The 13,288-nt window shown below is 35.0% G+C and overlaps 1 protein-coding gene and 1 long non-coding RNA gene across 3 annotated transcripts in view; both read left to right on the forward strand.

The window, feature by feature from the left end:
- Window positions 1-3,566, forward strand: part of LOC130050369 (uncharacterized) — a 5,196-nt gene extending 1,630 nt beyond the window's left edge. The window contains exons 1-2 of the long non-coding RNA XR_008798796.1: window positions 1-1,853; window positions 1,956-3,566. The exon at window positions 1-1,853 is cut by the window's left edge and continues 1,630 nt beyond it. This is a non-coding gene — a long non-coding RNA (uncharacterized LOC130050369). The remainder of the gene's footprint in view (window positions 1,854-1,955) is intronic.
- A 3,755-nt stretch (window positions 3,567-7,321) lies between these two features.
- LOC125659843 (uncharacterized) overlaps window positions 7,322-13,288 on the forward strand; it is a 46,700-nt gene continuing 40,733 nt past the window's right edge. Inside the window, exons 1-2 of one of the 2 annotated variants that reach the window (XM_056150259.1) lie at window positions 7,322-7,419; window positions 12,124-12,459. The gene's annotated coding sequence lies outside the window, so the exon portion shown is untranslated. Of the gene's footprint in view, window positions 7,420-12,089; window positions 12,460-13,288 lie in introns of those variants that run through there. The other variant, XM_056150260.1, reaches the window with a different exon arrangement.

A 13,288-nucleotide genomic window follows, 5' to 3' on the forward strand; every position in this document is an offset into this window, starting at 1 on the left:
CATCTTGTTTTCTCTTAGGACATCTTTCCTTGAGGACGAAAAGTCGTATTTGAATATATAGACATTCCCGCACATATGTCAACACCGAAAAATGACTGTTTACGATTAATTTGATAAACACTTTCTTATATTTGATTCAAATAAACTGGGTTTTTCAAAAAATGAAAATAAATTCATCTAAAACATAACTTTACACACATTAACATTGAGTAGATGTCGTAAAACATCACTTCTAACTGCGACTTATTTATTAGAACTAAAAATAGAGATTGTGTCATCATGCGGTTCAAAATTAAGAATAAAATATCTTATGGTTTAAAGTAAAGTTTCTTGTTTATTTTTTCAACACGACCAGTCGGACTAGTAAATCGACATTTTACCCGACTGGACCTATCATTTAGTAGACTCAGTCGGTCGGACGTGCCTTAGTGTCAAACCCTGATTAAGAACAAATATTGAACATTATATCTGCATTAAATATATTCCCATAACCATTTCATTTCAATCTTCATTAACTCTAGTGTCAGTCTATTGTCTAATATTAATGGATAGTTTTTAACACGGATGCTACACTCTTGTAGATTTCAGGGATTGATAGAGTCATAAATAATGAGGTCCATTTACATTTACAAATGTTAGATGATTCTGAAAATCCTTAAAAAGTCCTAATTTCCCCACTCAATTCCTATTTTTAAAAAAATATATTTCTAGTCTAGCAATTTTGAAAATACATTCAAGCTAAATTTGACCAGTGAATTCATGTTTCAAGCTGTTTATTGCTTTTGGCTTTGTGACAAAGATGTGTCAGACTATTTAGGTTATTGCCAAATGCCAATAATAGCTGGAAGACACCCTACCTGCATGGAGAGTATTTTTTGTGAGTTTAATTTATTGTCAAAATTGTAAGACCATTTAAATGTCTAAAACTGCCCTAATTTAGTTATGAAATTCCAAATTTTAGCCCAGAATTTTCGTAATTTTAGTCCTAAAATTAACCCCTCTGTTGTCCAAGAGTGCTGGACAGCCTGTTGAAAGTACCGATCAGGATGAATATCTGACATCATATGGACTTCACAGACGACTTATAGTAGGTGATGGGAATTGTCTCTTTAGGTCTGTTAGTCTTGCCCTCTATAGAAAACAAAATGATCACCAAGAGCTATGAAATGCAGCAATACATGAAACTGAACAAAATTTGGATACCTTAGTTTCATATGTTTTCTTTCATTCTAATGGTAATCTTATGACTTATCCAGAAATTCAACAGGTACTGAATAATCTTAGGCAGTGAGGCACTTTTGCAGGGCAGGAATCAGTTTCGGCAATGTCTAGACATTTTGGGATCAATTTATTAGTAACTGTTGGTGGTGATCAGGATAATAAAGTTGTGACTCTTGAACATGACTTTGGAAACTCAAATTCTAGAATTCATTTGATTTGGATGGGGGTAGGGGTGGGCATTCTGAAGGAGTGACTGAAACATCACCATCAGACAATTAGAGAGAACCATTATCATAAGGATTCAAAAGTAATTGTTGCTGAAATTTTTACCATTCTGCATGTAGGAAATTTGACAAGGTGGACAAAACAAAACTGGAACTTAAAGATGATAAATAAGATGGGTATTCCATTTTATTATCAGATATACATGTACATGCATGTCTATTCCTTTCAATGTCATGCATAATGCAAGTATGGATAATGTCTTAAATAGACTATAGACAATGGGGAAGGGTATATGAAAAACATTTTCTGTAGTTCAATCATGTTCAGTTTTCATCTAACAGTTTGTTTCAGTTAAAATTTTTCAGTTTGTTTTATTGTAGGTATTTGTGTACTGCCTGTCTATCAATGTAAATGTTTATTGCTTAAAAGATTTCAAGGAGACCATTCTAGCAGTATGTGCTATTAAATTTCAATTTTTTAACTGATTGACAACTGTAACAGGCACCAAGTCAGTCCAGTAGTAGACTCACAATGGCAGATGATCTTATCCGGCAGCTCTATGCCAGTGTCTCATTGCAGAATTGTCAATGAATTCATGATTAGACAGACAACAGTACAGTCAGATTATTTGTTGATTATTAGTATTCTACTAACGTAGTTCCACCTTCCTGTGATGCCAAAAGATTTCACAAAGTCAATGTGATTTGTTTCATTGCTGCAGAATTTCAGTTCAAAATGGGCCGAAACTTTCCTGGTTTCTTGAATGTTTTAATGTTTAAACATGTGAATTTTGAGAAATGTAAAAATAAAACTTGTAAAAACATACATGCATTTAAATGTATATTGGAAACCAGGAAGGTATCAGAGATTATCCTCGACAATTTTGGTGTCTCAGTTTGATCTCTTCTCTGACTGATGAGGCCCAGGGAGACAAACTGACATACATAGTCATCAGATTCATTTACCATGAAACTTGGTAGGGCTGTGTAGCCTTGTGATTTTCATACAGACTCACTTTTCAATTATGATAGGGTGTAGAAAACCACAAGATTTCTATGCATTACATAACTTATATACATTACAGAGTTGGTCAATTCTGTAGATCAATAAAAGCTATTTAAATCACTTTAAAGGGAATTTATTTAAAACACCTTAATATTAAAATGTAATGAACTTGATTATTGCCAATGAAGTTCTCATAAATATTATCTCTACTATGCCATATGGATTTTGCAATATTTGCAAAATTAGTTTTATTGTTTAATATCATTAACTATGAATTTGTTAAAATGAAAATTGTACACAAAATTAACAAGACCAAATTTCCTTTACAGAGATAAGGTTCCTGAAAAGACGTCATATGTACCAAATTGATGCATCAACTCCTGCAAGGAAATTTGTTGGGTTTTGTGAAATAAAAGCGTAATATTTTCTCAAGATTAATGGATGTTTTGAGAAGATTAACACATGTATTCATTTTACAGATGTAGTAAACAGTTACTATTGCATACCAGTCAGCATGGACAGAGTTAAAGGTTGCACATGTTCAGTGAAAAGTACATCAAGGAGAATACATTCGGCAGAAATTTCTTTTATTTTTAATAAATATCATATAAAACATTCAGAACAACTGGATCCTGCATGTACATGTGTATTACACTTGTAAACTGTCTTGGTTACTGGGAGTACCAAACCAATAGTCTGGCAAATGATTTATAACCAGATTGTTAACAGGCTCTGTCCCTTGGTACACCCTGTAATCAAGTCAACAAATCATGCTTTCTTCAACTTTTTAAATTTTTTTTTTTTAATTATATAGCACAATTATTTTCATTTATATAATTACTTAAACCTTCCGGCTTTAGACATAAAACATTTAGAACAACTGGATCCTGCATGTACATGTGTATTATACTTGCATACTGTATTTTCTAAACTCTTATACTGATATTGATTACAACTTCACATGTATTCACACAACATTATCATTATCCACTGTCTCTGAAACTGGCACTGTCCTTAGATGTGTGAAGCAGTTTGGTTATTCTATTGTATATTTCATTATGTTAGTTTAAATTCAGTCTGAAATCAGTATTTCATATATAATCATAGATGTGTGCAAAGTAGTAGTAGATCTGAATGATTGTTATTTATTTATATTGTTATAATTAATTACTAGTTAAACTGTACGTGCCCTTGATTGGTGAATAAACTCATTATTATTATTATAAAGTAAACTACTGGTATTCATTCTTATTCATATTTATTGGTATAAAAATTTAAGTACTATTAGGTCCCCATCACATGGCAGGTGCCCTAGAGAAATCACTCTGGCTTTGTCGTTACGGAGTCACTTGAATCGCTTAAGAGACCTTTTGCTACATGTCTTCACTGGTCATAAACATTTAACATTTGAAGCTTCTTCTTTTGAACACTTGAACCAGTTCTAACCAATTTTGGTATAAAGTATATATGGATAAAGGGGAACAAAAATTGGGAATATCATTGACCCTGCCTCCCTGGGGGCATGATTGTGGTAAGAAATGAGCCCTCTACCAAAATTGTGAAATTTATAAACCCTAGGTTTAGGACCCCAAGTGGAGCCAAATTGGTCATATATTGAAAATACGTTATATCTTTGAAAAACTTCTTTACTTCGAGGGAGCAAGGTGGCAAAATGTTTGCATGATTATTATGAGTCATCTACTATAGTTGTGAATTGTTTACTTGAACTATAAGTATATGAGGTGCAGTGACTCCTTCCTTCTTGTCCAAAGAAATTCTGTCTTGTTTCAATTCATGTTAACTCTGTCTTTTGAGTTTTTCAGCTCACCTGAGCTGAAAGCTCAAGTGAGCTTTTCTGATCGCCTGTTGTCCGTTGTCTGTCTGTAAACTTTTTACATTTTTTATTTCTTCTTCAGAACCAATGGGCTAATTTCAACCAAACTTGACAAAAAGTATTCTTGGGTGAAGGGCTTTCAAATTTGTTCAAATGAAGGGCCATGTTCCTGTCAAAGGGAAGATAATCATAAAAATGCTAAAATAGGGTGGGGTCATTTAAAAATCTTCTTCTCAAGAACCACTGAGCTAGAAAAGCTGAAATTTACATGAAAGCTTCCTGGCATAGCACAAATTCAAGTTTGTTAAAATCATGGCCCCCGGGGGTATGATGCGGTCACAATAGGGGATCAAATTTTAACATAGAAATATATAAGGAAAAACTTTAAAAATCTTCTCTAGACCAATTGGGCCAAAGAAATTGACATTTAAATGAAAGCTTTCTGACATAGTGCAGATTCAACTTCGTGTAAAGTATGGCCTCCAGGGGTAGGTTGAGGCCACAATAGGGACTAAGGTTTTACATGCAAATATATATGGAAAGTCTTCAGATATGGGCCAAGGTGACTCAGGTGAGTGATGTGGCCCATGGGTGGCTTGTTCCCTTATGTGTGTAACATCTGATGCCCTGTTGGGGCTCTGGATTAGAAATAATTCTATTCTATGACATTCTATAATTTGTAATAATAAAAGACATAAGTTTTAGACTAATTTTTAGCATAATTATGTAATGAAATCATTGTGTGAATTTCTTCCATTCCTCCAGACACATTTTTTCTTGCTATATATCCTAGATGCATGTGCTAATCCCTAGAATGATCTGACATTAAAAATCATGTTTACTTAGAAGGTTCATTTTAAATCCATAGAATACTGAAACCGAATTTGCAAGATGTAGTTCAATAATACATCTTAATCTGTCATTGTTTTCTTACTGAACAATATCAATTATGGATTTTATTATAACAATTCTACTATAGATGTAACTGATAAGTACAAATATCTTGGTATAATTTTACAATCAAATGGCAATTTAAAACATGCCTGTGAGGATCTTGCTGCTAGAGCCAGAAAAGCTTACTTTGCCTTGAAGCGTAAACTACCTTTTGGTTCTGATCTCTCACCAAACTTGTGGTTAAAACTATATAAATCAATTATTGTCCCAATTTTAACATACTCCTCAGAAATTTGGATCTCTGACTTTAATGCAAACCCCAATAATTTTGATAAAACTCCTTTTGAAAAAATTCAGAATTTTATCTTGAAAAACATCTTAGGTGTACATAATAAAGCATCAAACTTGGCAACAAAAATGGAATTAGGTGTTCTCCCTATTCATGCCAAAATATACCAGCTTGCTATTAAATACTATTCTAGATTGGAAAATTTAGCAAAATCTAATGATAATCACAATGTTTTACTAAGGAATGCTTACTTGGAAGATGTACACTTGGCTAGTGAAAATAAAAAATACTGGCAAACTTGTATAAAATCAATACAAAAGATGTTAAATGTTAATGTTGACACTGAATGTAAAATGTTTATTCCTAAACTTAAAAAATTCTTTGAAAATAAATTCTTTTCTGAACTTCAACATATTAACAACACTCAAAGTGGTAAGCTCTCATTTTATAGTACATTATTCAACCATGATGTTATGAAACTAGAAATCCAACCATATTTATGTCTTCCACTTCCTAAGAATTAATTAGTTTCTTATCTTACCAAATTAAGAATAAGTGCACATAAGTTGTATGTAGAAACAGGTCGATATTGTAATCCTGTCATTCCTAGAGAAAATAGATTTTGTTTTCATTGTCAAACTATTGTTGAAGATGAAAAACATTTTTTACTTGATTGTCCTGTGTATGAACATATTAGAAAAATGCATTCAAAACTACTAGATATTAATACCTTATTTTGTTTACTAAATCCACATAACCTTGTATCTACAAAACAAACCTGTCTATACATCAGAGACTGTTTTAATGTTAGAAATAAGTTTTCAACAGTTTGATATTTTGTAATGTATCAATATATATGTGTATCTATGTATGGCTAACAACACATTCTTATATAATGTGCTTTAGTGCCAATAAAGAATTGAATTGAATTGAATAAAGTCATTGTTGAACAGATGAGTATAAAACTATAGGTAAAGAGTACAGGCTATTGAGATTTCTTTAAAGAATTGTGTATGTACCCAGTAGTGTGTCATTGTGATGCACTTTTCTCTGAACAGCTAACCATGTGGGCTCCTGTAGTAACCTGCCCCCCCCCCCCCCCCCCTGCCACTGCACCGAGTTCCCCAATGTGTTCTGAGAAACATCATCATTGTTTTAAAACCTATTCAAACGTGAAATATTTTACTAGCATTCTCAATAGTTTAATCCATATATAAACATTATGAGCATTGTGTGTTCGTAATACATCAAGAAATTATATGCTTATCATTAGGCGTTGGTGTAAATTTATTCTCAGTAACCTTACGAGTGTTGTACATTATAATATTTGTGTAAAGCAAATCGTTTTCTGTTTGTAATACGTACTGATGCTCTGACACACGTCGATTGGTCTTTTGTTTACAAAACTGAACAAATTCGAGCTAGATCTTTGTTGTCAATATTCAGCGCATGCGCAATAGCCTAGTCCTAAAGTTGCGAATAGTGAGATTCATTTCCCATGGCATGAAATGCACGTGCAAGTTTGTTGAAGACGTTTTTTATTTCACTTGGACACAATATTGCCAGTTATGCAGTTATTAATTTTTTAAACAGAAAAATATCTATGATCCTTATCAAATTTTGAGTAGTATATATGTAATTTACCAAGTACTAGAGCAGGTGTATATGTTAATTGTTTTCCATTAAAAGATAAAAGAATGATGTGGATCTAACACTAGGCCACTAGACCATAAACTGAGAAGAGACTTGATTTCGTAATTTTATGAAATCGCACATTTCAGAATATAACTAGCTTCAATTATAATTGGGTAACACATTATGAAAATTTTATTTAATTAGTGAAATTAGAATTGTATTTTCAGGTACTAGTAATCAAAAACTCTCAGTGCAGACTATAAAGGAAAAATTGCAGTCAACAAGACGAAAACGTCTTGACAGATGTTCCATGAAGGTAGGTCTACTTGCAATGTTTACTGTCGATGAAAAAATGTATATTTCTTATAAGAAGAAATCTGAGAGAAGGTTTCATAAACATTTTCAATTGGAGGCACCCGTTTAAGTTTACAGCGAATATGGATCATACCAATATCCGTGGCGGATTTAGGAGGGGCGTAACCCTTTTTTTATTGGCAGAGCATTTGAAATTTTCTTCGTATCGGTAGGGGTAAAACCCCACCTTAACGACTCCCGTTGATGTCCGCCACCCTGAATTAGAGTCGCACTGGGGTATTGAGGGTGTCCAGAAACAACCGAAATGATAAGTGTATATGCAGTGGTCTCATTTAACTGAGGTCGTGCTAGCGCTATGTCATGGCTGCTTCGCCTCTGCCAATTTTAGTTTTGTTTGTCATTAATACTGGGTATTTAGAGTTGAATTTTGTCACAGGTCACAGACTCACGAAGTATTTTATTAGTGCATTTTCTTGTTTGGGGTCTTGCATGTTTTAATAGATTTTTTTTAATGATTTAGTTATTTTCTTTCTTTGTGCCCACTGATTCGTGACCAACAACTGTACGAAGTACTTACAACCGTTTGTTCACTCTTATAGAGGAGTTGTACCACGTTTTCGTGCAGGACTTGGAACCATTAACCGAACGAAATACTTTTACCATATTTTCAATTTTCATAGAGAAGTCGTTCCACGAATTTTATAATAGGAACAATTATAACCGTACGAAATACTTTTACCATATTTTCAATTTCACAGAGAGGTCGTTCCACGAATTCTATAATACGACTCTGTACCAAACTTATACATGTACGATGTGTTTTGGTCGTCTGACTAATGACCACGTTCAACGATCAACGAGGCGAGGAACTAAGGCCGGACGAAGATTAATCCGCAGAATATCAACTGTTATCGGACTACATGGCGATTTCTGTGCTGGAAAGGGCACCATACAGGGCGTAAACCATGACAACCTTCAAAGTCTGCCTAGGGAAATTCCAACTGTACTTGTAGATAAAAATAGAAAAAAGGGGAGAAATAAAGCCAACAAAGAGTCTATAAACATCAGTAACCTTAAAAGGATAAAATGCAAATCTAACACAGTGGTGAAAGGACATACAAACATTAAAATATGTAGCATCAATCCACGATCTGTTAAAAATAAAACACTTTCATTATGTGACTTCATTGTATCAAACGACTTTGACATTGTTGCTCTGACGGAAACATGGCTTGGAACTTTAGTGGATAAAGCATGCATGAATGAGCTTGTTCCAACTGGCTACAAGATTAAGCAGGTTCCTCGGTCTGGAGGTAACCGTGGCGGGGGAGTTGGAATCATCTGCAAGTTAGGCATCGATCTACGCGTAACTGCAACCAGTAGAGACAACCATTATTCTACCTTTGAGTTGCTAGATTGCAATGTAATTATAAATAGCTACTCAATACGTATAGCTGTTGTGTATAGACCACCACCTACACAAAAAAATGGATTAACCACTAGTGCATTCCTGGATCAAGAATGGCCGATGTTTTAGCAGATTGCGCTGCAACAGATAGGAGCATCATAATAACGGGAGATTTGAACCTGCATCTTGACATTCCAACACATAGAGACACGATGAGGTTCAATAGTATCCTGCAGTCTTGCGGCATGCAGCAACATGTGAATGAACCAACGCATGTCCGTGGTCACACTGGATGTGATAATTACCAGAGATACTGACAAGATTGTTTCCACGGTGGAAGTGATCGATCCTGGTTTATCAGATGGTTCTGGTAATGTGTTGCGTGATCATTTCGCAGTAATCTTCAAAGCATGCGCCTCCAAGCCTGCTCCTTTGAGGAAAACAGTTACTTACAGAAAACTCAGATCCATCAATGTGGAGTCTTTCCGGAAGGACATTGAAGTGTCAAAAGTTCTGAAGGACTCTCTAAAATCTGTGGACATTGAAGAGCTAGTTGCTACATACAACACAGAACTTTCATTTCTTGTTGAAAAGCATGCTCCACAACGCACAAAAACAATTATAATTAGACCTACCTGCTCCTGGTACACTGAAGAACTCCATGAGGCAAAACATCTGAGGCGTAAATTGGAACGCAAATGGCAAAGGACAAGACTCACAATCGATCATGACATTTATAGAAATCAGTGTGGTAATGTGAACAAATTGCTCAGACAGGCTAGACTAAATTACTACACAGAAAAACTATCATCAGGTCAGCAAGACCCAAAGACTCTATTTAAAATGACAAAGTATTTGTTGGAAGGTCCCAGTGAGGTTGTACTACCATCTGACAAAGCATCATGTGAGCTTGCCCAAGACTTCAGTGACTTTTTCATAAATAAAATAGAGTGTATAAGAGATAATATAAATTCAAAGTCTCAGCCTGAAATATGTACGTACAATCTCGAGGCAGACGTAGACACGACCATGTCTCTCCTGGAGGAGTTCACCTCTGTTGCAGAGGAGGAGGTACAGAGAATAATCAAGCATTCACCTAATAAATCGTGTGAGCTAGACCCAATACCAACATGGCTTTTAAAATCTTGTTTGCAAGAACTTCTACCAATTCTGACAAACATTATAAACCTGTCGCTTAAATTTGCAAGTGTACCAGCAATATTCAAAAAAGCACATATAAGACCTCTTCTGAAAAAAGCAAATCTTGAACCAAATACTCTTAAGAACTATAGACCTGTGTCCAATTTGCCTTTTGTTTCAAAGGTCCTGGAAAGGGTAGTGAACTCCCGTATTGAAGGCCATTTGACATTAAATAACCTCCATGAAGAACACCAGTCAGCATATAGGCAGTTCCATTCCACGGAATCTGCACTACTGTAGGTACAGACTGATATACTACAATCTTTAGACCAAAATGATGTCACTATACTTGTGATGCTGGATCTTTCCGCTGCATTTGACACTATCGAACACACTACCCTGTTGCACCGACTTGAGCATCTGTTCGGAATAACAGGCAAATCACTAGGATGGATATCATCTTACCTCAGTGACCGTCACCAAACGGTCTGCATAGATGGTGCAAAGTCAAGGCCAGTGAAAATGAATTTCAGTGTGCCGCAAGGATCAGTGCTGGGTCCCAAATTCTATACAATGTACACAAAACCGATTGGTTCCATCTGTAGATATCATGGACTTGATCACCATTTTTACGCTGATGACTCTCAGCTTTATCTGTCTTTTAAACCTAAGGACATAGCTACACAGGCAGATACATTACATCGTATTGAGGTTTGTCTATATGACATCGTGTTTTGGATGCATGGCAATATGTTGAAACTCAACACGGATAAGACTGAGGTCATTGTGTTTGGATCTGATCGAAATGCAAACCTCATTAGAAACATTTCAGTGACAGTAGGTGACTCACAAATTAATCCTTCAACCTGCGTTCGAAATCTTGGTGTCATGTTTGACTCCAAGATGGATATGGAGAAACAAGTGAACTCTGTCAGCAGATCTTGTTATGCACAGTTGCGGCAAATAGGCCACATCAGAAAATATTTAACAACAGAAGCAACTAAATCTCTTGTGAACTCCCGAATTACATCAAGGTTAGATTACTGTAACGTTCTCCTGGTTGGTGTTCCAAAGAAAGTCCTGAGCAAGCTCCAACATATTCAGAACACTGCCGCACATCTCATATCCAGGACCTCTCGTTACAACCATATCACTCCAATACTAAGAGAACTACACTGGTTACCTGTGCAGTATAGGACACAATATAAGATACTTACTTATACTTACAAAGCCTTACATAATGAGTGCCCAACTTATATCAAACAATTACTAGAGGTATATAAGCCTACCCGAAATCTTAGGTCTATAAAACAATCAGTCACTTTAGTTATTCCAAAAAGTCGAACCGTAACATACGGAGATTGGTGTTTCAGAACAATAGCTCCAAAACTGTGGAATGCCCTTCCACAACATGTAAGGGACTGTAGAACACTGTGTGCATTCAAGAAGTCACTGAAAACACATTTTTTCCATCAAGTTTTCCAGGACTAGTTTCTATCATTTCAGTCATTCGTGTAGGTTAGATTCTGTGAAAAACTGTGAAAACTAAAGACTGTGTGTCTTAGCTTTCGAGTACCATTTTGTGATGTTTTATTAAAAAAAAAAGGGGGGGGGATTTATGTTTTAATTTATCATACCTGAGACATTATATGGTGTGTGTGCGTGTGTGTATTTCATTATTATTTTAATACACCCTGAAACTGATGTTTATTCTTATCTAGCATATTTATGGTATCTTGTGTTTTCATTTTTTATATGTACAATGAGGATAGGTACAGCTTTTAATGTTTTATTTATTTTCTATGTATTATGTGTATAACATTCCATTGTAAGGTATATATGCATTGTAAAGCACCTTTGAGCGTACATAGTGTATGAAAAGGGTGCTATATAAATATGGTATTATTATTATTATTAATTTACAGTATTTTAAACCCTTAGATCGCATGAACATGATTTGTTTAAAAAAATCCGACGTCCAGGGTTTGGTGGATGGGTGGTCCTGGACCCCTAGAGTATTTGTGCCTTTGCCACTCATTACGCCCCCTCTTTGATAAATCCTGGATCCGCCTCTGTACATAATCATAAATGTTTTATGCATTTTAATAACTCTTTACCGTTTCCATCCTTTTTTCATATCGTTTTGCATTATTATAGATTGATGAACCAGTACCCTCCAAAAAGCGAAAACAAAAAGAGACATACAAAGTGACGTTTGGATTGATGACGTTTGTTAACGCTGCAGTCAAATATCTAATGCCTAGACAAGGCGGTGGTGCTAAAAAGGAAACCATATGAAAGGATGCAACGTATGATGATAAGCTGAAAATTGCTAAGGAATTGTATAATATGGATGAAGATTCAGACTGTTATCTTGGGACGTATGATGCACAACAATTAGATAAAAACATAACCTGTTCTCAGTTTGTTAAACAATCAAACTTTGTTACACTTCCACGTATCTACCTTATCAAACAGGAGTCCCCACTCCAGGTTTGTGAAAGTTTAAATATTGAGTGATTTATTCTCTCTCTCTCTCTCTCTCTCTCTCTCTCTCTCTCTCCTTTCTCTCTCTCTCTCTCTCTCTCTCTCTCTCTCTCTCTCTCTCTCTCTCTGTGGTATCTGATTTGATGACAACACTGATAGCTCTAGCGATGAAGAAGGGAGTAAGAATGAAGATAGTGAAGAGGTAAATAGTTTCCACTTTAAAACCAAGGCATAGAAGGATAACTGTAATTCATTCTTTTTGCTGACTCTATTTTCGTTTTATAAACAAGGCTAATATCTTAATAACCTCCTTAATTCAAGAAGAACATTGATTTATTAATTAAAATCATTTTGTAATTTCTCAGTTTTGTCATGTGCGTTTCGGAAAACGCTGTTGTTACATTTTTGTTATGATCTTACAATTGTTTAAGTTTACACATGCACACTGTATCTAATCTGATTTATGTTAATGTTGTTGCAAGTGCATAATTATTGACAATTAAAACTGGCAATAATTTGATATGAAAATATCATATATGGCATACAAGAATATGACTGGAGTTCAATAAAGAGTAAATACTTTCTGTTTTCTGTTCATCGATTCAGAGATCGTTATGATCGTAATATCGCTCTACTCCCATCGCATACAAATTTTGGGTTAGGGGCATCATGTTGGACCCACTTTCATGTTCGGTCTCATAACCTTTGAATTGGTACCAGAATTGCGCATGACCTAATTCGTTTCCCTGCTACATGTATTTCCCAAGGTAATTTGATCAGCTTCGATTTCATTCGGTGAAATAATTTAGTTTATCTCGCCATGGATCGTATATTA

This window comes from Ostrea edulis, chromosome 9, assembly GCF_947568905.1.
Source record: "Ostrea edulis chromosome 9, xbOstEdul1.1, whole genome shotgun sequence".
Classification (NCBI taxonomy): domain Eukaryota; kingdom Metazoa; phylum Mollusca; class Bivalvia; order Ostreida; family Ostreidae; genus Ostrea; species Ostrea edulis.